Raw genomic sequence first — 10,338 nt, forward strand, 5'->3', positions numbered from 1 at the left:
CGGCGGCGCGTTGGTGTCGTTTCCTCCTTGGGGCATCATTCTTGGAGGCGTACACGGGATCGAGGGACCAGTGGGCGGCTTTCTTGGTGGAGCGGTGCTTCATCCTACACATTGATGTCGGCGGATCTCGGCGGCGTGGCGCAGTGGAGACTCGGCGCTCGATGTACGAGGATGGACTCGCGCAGGAGGACGATGCTGTCTGGCGTCGTGGTGGCGTCGATGGCAGAGAGACCTGGCACGGTAGATGCAACAGTACAACTTTGAAGATGAATTGGTGGCAGGTGGTTCTGGCGGCCTCATACCCGGCAGGCGTCCTGGTTGAGGAGTGCGCCGGACTGGTGGGTGCCCCATACCCAGCAGGCGTCCTAGTTGGGACCTCAGGTCTTGGATGTTAGGTTTGGCTGCAAGGTCTGTTTGGTATTAGGCCCAGACTATCAACATCCCTACATCAACTGGATAGGACTAGCGATAGATGTTGCCTAGACGGTGGCTTTAGTCTTACTGTTGTATGATTTTGTAAGGTCTTATGTGAATAATTAATAAAGTGGCTGCATGCATCGTCCAGATGCAGAGGCCGGGTGTCCTCCTCCATTTCTAAAAAAATAAAAAATAAAAAATAACATTTTTAGGTGCACCCCTATGGTTTCTTAAGTTCAAAAGAAAAAAAAATACACTCATACTGACAGATTCAGTTCGATAATGCGCCTTTCAACAACAAATAAGTAGCAACGCAAGAACTCTAAGCTTGAAATCACAATCAACCAAAGGCGAGCCAATATTTCATTATTTCAGCCCATCAAAAACTTGGCTAGATGCTAAGGATAAAAAGGAAATAAGCACCCGCTAGGCTTTTTGTGGACACAGCCGCACTATATGGGTCGCAGCCCACGACACTATTGGACCGCTGACCATTGACTATTCACCCTTGACACCCAAGCATTGACCGCTCACGATGGCTGTTGACCATTGAATTTTGGAGAAAAAACATGAAGTTGATTTTTTTTTTACAATTTTTTAAAGTTCAAGAATTTGGAAAATGTTCATGAATCTGAAAAAATGTTCATGAATCTGAAAAAATGTTCATGAATTTTAAAAGTGTTAACAACTTTAAAAATTGTTCATCAATTTGAAAAAAGTTCGCATATTTTAAACTGGTCACAAAAAGTTGAAGAAAATTCATGATTTTTAAAAAGTTAAAGAAATAAAAAAATTATATTTTTTAAAATTAAAAAACATAACGAAAATAACGATGAAAGAAAGACCATAGAAATCCATCCCAAAAACCATTGGAAGGAGAGATATTGGGCCGCGTCTGACTTAGATCATGTGAGCAGGGGGTGTACGCCCTGCGCGAAGGCCACATCTCGCTTATAGGGAGTATAGCATCTCTATTGCTCCTGAAGAATCCCCCTCCCGCCTGTAGCTACTGCACCGACCCATTTTTCGTGTTTTATTTCATTCGCTATGTTTTGCTATCGACACTTGTGGTTTTGTTCAGTCATTGTACTAGTTTTTTTCTTCATTTTTTAGTTTCTTTTATTTCTCTTTGGTTTTCTTTGTGTGTTCACTCGCTTTCTCCGTCGGCTAAGGAGGGCCTGTTGCAGTGGCAACATGGCTTATGTTGGAAATGTCTGGTTGCAAAACCTTCAAGTGCGTCATGGGCCAAGCACTTGTCGTGCAAACCTTCGCGCGCAACATGATCCCTTTTGTAAACCTCCGAGCACAACATGACCCATGTTGCAAACCTCATCAGTTGGATCGGACCAAGCACAACATGGCCCATGGTGCAAACCTTGTTTGTCGGATCGAACAACTATTCCATGGTGGATCCAACGGCTTGCGACCCGGTTAATTAATCTTTTGAAAGATCAGCCGGTCACGTGTAGCCTTGAATTTGTTTTTGAGGGGTTGTCCGGCCTTGATTCACTGCATTTTTTGGCTGGGCTCGGACTTGTGTTTCCAGCTTGAAAATAGCCCGGCCTGGCCCACAAAGAAAAGAAAAGAAGAAAAATCTAACCTAGCCACCCACCCACTCGACCATACCTGGCCAAACGGGCCGGCCCGGCACGGCACGGCCCGGCCCATCGTAATCGTGCCTGGCCCGGCACGGCCTGCCAGGGCACGATTACTATACAGGCCATGCCGTGCCGGCCCGCGTGCTGCGCGCCAGGCCCAGGTACGGCCCAGTTAGTAAACGGGCTGGCACGTTGGCCCGTTTAGCACGGTGGACCGCATATTTTCAGCCTATTATTTGACGCACTGAGCGTTTTTAGCCTATGTATAAAAAAAATAAAAAAAGTAATCGGGCCGTGCCGTGCCGGCCCGCGTGCCCAGCCTCCAGGCCCAGGCACGGCTCAGGGCGTGCCGCATGCTGGGCCCGGCCCGTTTAGCCCGTGCCGTGTCTGGCCCAAGGCGGGCCGTGCCGGCGTGCTCACGGGCCGGCCCGAAAAAAAGGGCCCAGGCCAGCTATACACTCGACCTCCGATTCTGCCGGCGGCGGTCGGTCGCTGCAGGCTGCAGGCTGCATCTAGCTTGGGCATAGCGTAGCCGCCGAGCAGCAGGGAGGGACGGCGGCGGGGGACCTTCGTTTCGTCCTCCTCTGCATCCTTCCATTCCTGGTGGTCCAAGTCGTCCTCTACTCTACTCGCTCGCCGGTCTAGATCTCCACTTGGCACTCGCGGGCATCCTCGGGAGAGCAAAGAAGAAGAAGAAGAAGCTAGCTTCTATTTCTAGATATGCGTTTCTGCTTTTCCAAAATGGCGAATTTACATATCTCATTTTTGGACTGGACTGCCGTGTAGGTGTAGGTGTAGTCAAGATCCCTTTGGCCAGTAACCAACGAATCCATAGCTGCTGCTTGCTTGCTGTGAGGGATGGCCGGAAGCAGCCTGTGGGTAGTTGGATTGGCTTCCCTTCTTGCACTCCCTGGGATATTCGTCTCCGTCTCCGTCCAGGCCAGCCCGGGAGATGCTGATCCGCACTACATGCGAGGTGACACACACACACACACACTTCTTGACTCATCTCCTGTTGCTGTTGCACATGATGTACCATTGCACCAGGTTGCTGTTTATTTTCCTATGCTTGATTCCAGGCCTTGCTGGATAAGTTGGTTCTGGAATTTTGCAGTTTTTCTAATAAGAAAGGGGCCCAAGCTGGGCAGTGGTTCATGATTATTGCTTGTAATTCTAGTCTAGTAATTAAATCTCAGATATATCATACGTAGTACTAGCACTGTTCATCTTCTATATATATACTAGAGGCTAAAACACGCTTCTCTGCGCCGTTCTTTACTCATCGGAGAATTCTTTTATATCTAGTAGATTATTGCAATCGGTTGTTTTGTTTGGTTTTATCTGTGTTAACTTGTCTTTAAATTATATTCCGGCAATGTCTTTTTGTTCGTATTTTTTTCTCGAAAAAGGGCGCTTTATTACTTAAAAGGTTTAAGCATTACACCCGATCTTTGCATAACTAAAATACACACAACCAACAAAGTCCTCACGACAAGCCAATATAAAAGAAGAAGGCGAAATACAAAGATGAAATCTGTATGACGCCTAAAGCATAGGTGGCCCAATCCTAAGATCATGCCGCCACCCATGTTGGGTAAAAGTATCCCTCGCCGCAGCCTCCAATTGTGTACACACCTCCGTAAACAGGTCTCGATTCTTCACTCGTTGTAGAGAGGACCATAAACGAAGCGTCCCGGTACATCTTTGTTGAAGATAGTATTTGTTCCGAGAGGAGAATTGAGTTGTTGGTGCGTGGTGCTGGTGTCTTTATCCTTTTCGGCCTCGTTGTTAGTCAGTGTTAGTCATTTGAGCATCTTTAGAGTTCCTGTTCCACGATGAAACCGCGGAATTGTTGTTATAATGCTCACATGGGCCGGCCCATGAAGCTCTCGCTCGCTTAGCTTTTTTCTGCTTGCCCCACTAATAAATTGTCTGTCTTTTTTAATTTTGAAAAAAATGAATTGATGAAAAGATGTTCAAGGATTTAAAAAAAGTATTCAAATTAAATGTTATAATACCACGAATTTTAGAAAATATTCATGATTTTTTTTAAAATACACAAGTTAAATATGTTTTTCAAATTTTAGAAAGTTAAGAAACTTTAAAAATGATCGTGAAATATCCAAAAATGTAATAAATATTACTGAGTCTAAATATGTGAATTGTAATTAGTTTTGTTTTTTAACGTTCACAAATTTTAATAAGAGCTCATGAATTAAAATGTGTAAAAGTTAAAAAGAGAAGGAGAAATAAAACTAAACAATGCACAACCTGACATGTATGACCCTCAGCAATCCCACAACCCTGGAAGAACCAGAATGCTTCAAATCTTTGGGAGTTTTCAAAATTTTAAAATGTGCACAAACTTGAAAAATTATCGTGAAATATCCACGAATTTAATAAATATTAATGAATCTAAAAATGGGAACTGTAATTATTATTTTTATTTTTAATGTGCACAAATTTTAATAAGCACTCGTGAATTAAAATGTGTAAAAGAATATGAATGAGAAGGAGAAATAAAACTAAACAAGACACACCTTACAAGTAGGCCCCTTAGCAGTCTCATAAACCTCGAAGCACCAGAATGCTTCGTCATCTTACCTAGTTGGTTAAAAATATTGACTCTCTTTTTCTATCTCCAAATTGTGATGTCTTTGCCTTATTGGTACTGGAATCCATAATTGACTATCCTACAGTTTGATTGGCAAATATCTCAACTGGAAAACTGGACACTGTCGATCTAAGATGGTTAGTATTTGACTTCGCCTTGACAATGGAACAATAGAACCTTAAAGTATTGTGGATGCGTTCTTTTTAGAATAGAAGAAACACAATTTGTATTCATGGCCGACAGATGAACAATTAGTCAAGTTTCAGCTACACACACTCTACTTTCTACTGCAGTTAGTAAATTGGTAGAAAGGTGGATTCAGTTAAGTGGATCCAGAGACAAACACTCAGATGGAGGGAATAATGTGTGAAAAAAAAGTGCCATACTTTGAGTTACACAATTTTGTCTCCCATTTTACATCCTTTAGATTAGATGCACAAAGATTAAGTGGTGATACACGATTGGTATTCATGCTAAATTAGTCCGTCACACTTATATTAGATAGACAGAGACACCGCAGGTCAGACAACTTATTATTAGATTCAGAGGAGCACTAGCTAGAGGTTGTTAGATGCAACTCTGGTTACCATACTATACTACCGCACCTACTTAAGGGCAATTTGAAAGTGTATAAACATATCATACCTATTGTGGCAATGGCTGTTACTATATGTTTGATCCTTTCGTGTTACTTCATTGTGAAATACAGTATGTTTTTGCTCTCGTACTGACGTGACTGAAATTATTTATGTTAAGGATTGCTATAATGGTTGTTAGTTGTTACAATATAATTGATCCTTTCTTGTTACTGTTAGGTTGATCTCTCTCCCATTCGAGCCCAACGGGTCGAACGGGCCCCTGCATCTCGCTCTGATCGGGGGCGCCCAACCAAACCATGGTTGGTGGGCCCCTGTCGCCAGCGCAATATAAAGAGGTGGGGTGCCGGGGCACGAATCACTAGCCTACACCGATCCAAAGGATCTAACAGTTACTTCATTGTGACTTGTGAGATATGTCTTTGTTTCTTGCTGACTTGGCTGAAATACTGGGTTAGTACTCCCCTCCGACTCCAAAAGAAGGCACACACTCTTTTTGGAAGTCAAGTTTGACCATGAATTTAACTAATAAAATGTGGGTTTTGTGTCACAAAAATTAAACCATTAAATTTGTATCCGAAAAAACATAGTATGTCTTTTTACACGTTTGTTTGTTTATGAAAATTGTAACGAACAAACTCATTTTTGCAGCAGTTGATGTGCATCTACTGATCACCTTTAGCTAACTATTGTAACATCGTTGCCTCATTTATTGTTGGAAATTTTTCTTTTTATCGGCCTTGATTTGTGCCACATATTGTAGAACCATTGGTTAGGAGTTATACATCGTGTTAGTGGCTGTACTTCATTATGATGTTACACTGTTTAGAAGTTTCTGGTAACTTGCGTCGTGATTGACCTGCAGAACTTGTGTGGGGGAGTGTCAGAATACGGGAATTATTGGAAGCAACATCATCAATCGCTGCCAGTCCCGGGAGAACGGCAGCACATCTGCTGGAAGTTCTTGGTATACACAGGAGGCCCTTCGCATGCAGTGGAAGCAACTAAACTGTATGACAGACTGCCGCTACTACTGCATAATGCGAAGAGAAGAGGAACGGCGATTAGGTGGCCTGAGCCCTGTTCAATATCACGGAAAATGGCCCTTCAAACGTGTTTCTGTCTTCCAGGCATGTAACATTTGCTTGTATGTTGATGAGTAGTGATACTAGTATTTCACCATGATGACTAGCACTAACTTGTTTGCCATGTATTTATCAGGAGCCCCTTTCGGCTGCACTGTCTGCTCTCAACCTATTGATGCACTTGACTGGCTGGCTTTCATTCTTCCTGCTAGTGAAATACAGATTACTCTACCTCTTAGACCTCAGACGAAGAGGACGTACTACGAATACGCTGGCTTATGGCATATCTATGCAATATTACCAATGAATGCATGGATCTGGAGCTCTGTATTCCATACCAGGTGCACATTTTCTCAATCAAAGCTTGGGCATACTGTCATAATAATATATTTGATATCTTGCTCAGCATCATTCATTCTTCATTTTGTAGGGATATTGACTTGACCGAGAAATTGGATTACTCTTCAGCTGTGGCCGTACTTGGCTACTCTTTAATCCTTACATTGCTAAGAATTTTTAATGTCAAGGAGGGGGCTGCCAGGGTGATGTTTGCTGCACCTATTCTAGCATTCGTCACAACACACATCTTGTATCTTAACTTCTACGAGCTTGACTACGGTAAAGTTCCTTTCGCATCTCCTAGGGTATTGGATCTTTTGTTATCTTCATACCTACATATATATCATTAAATATTTTAACAATCTTGCAGCTGTTATTTTTACCATGTTTTTTTGTGGTGTTACAAGTTTGGGCCTGTCATAAATAAAAGCCAGTGACGACAGAAACGAACTAAATAATTGTGTCTTCAATATTTTTTACCTTACACACCCTTGCCTTTTGTGGCAAACATATTAATTCATGTGCATCTGCGTTTATATATATGCCTTTTTTTGGAGGAATCAATGGGAGGAGAGATCTCCCACCTGAATATATTGCACAAAAGCGGCCAATGCCAAGAGTTACCTCTTAGGCTTGGCTGATCCAGTTTATGAGAAAAACCGGATCGAAAATCTAAACAAGCTGACCCGTTTATAAGAAAAACCAGGCTAAAAACCGTACAAATAGCAAGGCTAAAGGAAGAAGAGAGAAAAAGGATGCCCAAAACAAGGCACACCTAGCTAGCAGACACAGGGCCAACACCATGAAAGACAAATAGATGTGGGGTGTCGTCAAAAGATCACAATACTAGAGCTTTGCAAGGAACCTAACGCACCGCACTAGCGTGCGTACCGAGCCCCACAACACAACTCAAGAGCATCGACAATCAACGAGTGCCATGAACACGAACCTTGACTAGGAGCTTCGCCACGGAAAACTCGGGACGATTAGCAAGTTGAGGAGGCAACTTGCGCCATCAATGAGCAAAGATGAACGGGACATCACGAAGAGCACGAAGCTCCCCGCAACACATGGCCAACCATGGGAGAGTCGTGAGTGTCCAAAGCAACAAAGGCGAGACTCCTTCACAAGGGGAAAACAAATGGCTGCTCTGCGGCACCAAAGGTACCGCCGCCGAACCCCAAAGAACACCACCAAACAGCCACCGTCGACCCCAACCGGCCGTCCGCACCACCAGCACCAACATCTCCGTAGCGAGCAACACACGCACAACAACCATGCAAACCCCAAGATGATGCCTTCAAGAAGGGTTGCGGCGCTGGTTGCACCGCCATTATCCGTACTAGGAGAACCTGGACTAGGGGTTTCCCTCGGGGAGCCGGCAAAGAGGGTAAAACAACATGATAGCCGGCAAAGAGGGTAAAACAACATGATAGCGATGTCTCCCAGAAGATTAGCGACGCCAACAGGTGTCGCCATCGCCGGCTCCAAATGGAGCAAGGCTTTCGCCACAGTTCATCCGACAACCTCTCGATGGACCGGTTGAGTGACAAGGGTTGCTCACCTGCACAACCACGAAGGGCCATTGCAGAGCCTCCACCGCCGCACATAGCCAGATCTAGACCACTGCATCGAGTCCATTGACGAGGAAGCACCACGAGCCGCCGCAGCCAACCGCATCCCACGGCGACCACCAACGGCCAAACTTCATCCCTAGACGCCAGATCCACCAGTGGTCGGCCGGACGCAGCGCGAGCCGCCGTGCCTTGCCGAGCACCATGCCGACAAAGAGAAGAGGAACACTGCCCAAGGCCAAGAACCACCATGGTTCCGAGCTGCAGCCATACATCAGTCGCGCTGACACGCACCATGCGCGCCACTGCGTGCTTGCCGGAGACCATCCGATGCACACAAGGCAAGAAGCCGTCCTTCCACGCCCAACCCTCCACCTGCTGCACACAGCCTAAGCTCCCAGCAGCGAGCCACCACCTCGCTGCTGGGCAGCAGCCGCCACCGCGCCTCGAGGTGCCAGAATGGAGGCGTCCTGTCTGGATCCCCGACCCGTCTGGTCAACGAGAACCAAGGCGAGCCCCGACCGCGCGCAGCAAGACCAAGTAGCCACCAGCCCCGCGGCGGTGCCCGTGGCAGGCCACGCGCACGGATCCAGGAACGCCGGCCAGATCCGCCAACAGGACGCAGCCACCTGCAGAGCAGCCACTGCTCCCGCACCATCCACCACGGGACCCATGCGCAGATCCGGCCCATCCGCGTCAGCCGCCGCCAGCCACGTATCCAGCTGGGCTGTTGCCCGCGATCCCGCGCGCTGCGAACGACCCATCTCGTCCCGCGTCCATCGGGCGCCCTAGCGTCCACCGCGGGTCTCCCCACGCCACCTTCGGAGACGGGGCCCGCGGCCACCGCGGCCAAGCTAGCAGCAGCGGCGGAGAGGAGGGCGCCAACGGGTGGGGGACCGGCTGCTGCGGCGTTGTCTCTCCCAAGTCAGCCGGTGGGAGCGACGCGGGGGTCAGCTCAATATATAGCCTTTTCAGGATGGAACATGAAAGTTTGTGCGGCGATGGGCATGGTTCAAATTGTAGCATTGGCAACCTGGGCTGGCGTGACCCGTAATCCGTCACGATTCAGGCTTTGGGTCGTTGTGTTTGGAGGAGCTCTAGCTATGCTTCTTGAAGTGTTTGACTTTTCTCCATACAAGGGGTATGCCGATGCGCATTCGCTGTGGCACGCTAGCACCGTTCCCCTCACCTATCTTTGGTGGAGCTTCATTAAGGATGATGCAGAATTCTGCACCTCCACACTCACACTTGTTAAGAAGGCCAGGTAAATTAAAGGTCATTATGTTGTTCGGTTCTATCACACTAGTAGAAAAACTACCTTTAGTCCCGAGCATTAGTCCCGGTTAGGTTTGGGCCCGGGACTAATGTGATCATTAGTTCCGGTTTCAATGGCTAAGAGAGGACAGGGGCACGACCACCTCTAGTCCCGATTCAAATGGGACCTCTAGTCCCGCTTGGTGATACTAACCAGGACTAAAGGGGCGGTGGCATGCTGGACCCCCTGCGAGAACCTTTAGTCCCGGTTGGTAATACCTATATATAGATGCTTCATCCAGCTCGAGCCCAAGCTCTCCTTTCTCTCCTCTTTGTTTCCTTCCCCTAGCTCGAGCCCATTCTCCATTTTTGCCAAGATTTGTCAAGATTGGAGGCACCCCATCTATCCAAGGGTTCTAAAAGGTTAGCAACTTCATCCTTTCATCTCTCATTGCTAGTTCAGCTCATTTCATGCTCTAAGTATAGCGATTTGTGGGTTTTAATTTGGGAGTCTCATTATGTGGTAGTTTATTTGATTTATATGCAATTTGAGCTCAAATTAACTTCTTAGTTTCCATATTCGTAGGTGTGGTTTACTTAGTGCCTTCCCGTCCCTGTCCTCACCGCTGTCGATCGCCCGCACCGTCCCGTCGCCGGCACCAACTTGGTGAGCCTCTTGTTCTTATCCTTTTTGTTAAAAAAAAATCTTATTTGTATGATTTAGATAGTTACTTGTATAATTTTCTTACTTGTATGATTGTTTGTTATATATAGTGTCATGGTTTTGATATCCGTCCCCATCGGCCCTCATCCGGTTTATGATTCAGATGTGGTATATTCTCTTTTATTACTATTTTTTGC

The 10,338-nt window shown here is 46.2% G+C and overlaps 1 pseudogene; it reads left to right on the forward strand.

Moving 5' to 3' along the window:
- Positions 1-2,873: 2,873 nt before the first annotated feature.
- LOC123050436 (post-GPI attachment to proteins factor 3-like) lies at positions 2,874-9,554 on the forward strand (annotated as a pseudogene).
- The last annotated feature ends 784 nt before the right edge of the window (positions 9,555-10,338 follow it).

This window comes from Triticum aestivum, chromosome 2D (assembly GCF_018294505.1).
Source record: "Triticum aestivum cultivar Chinese Spring chromosome 2D, IWGSC CS RefSeq v2.1, whole genome shotgun sequence".
NCBI classification, from domain to species: domain Eukaryota; kingdom Viridiplantae; phylum Streptophyta; class Magnoliopsida; order Poales; family Poaceae; genus Triticum; species Triticum aestivum.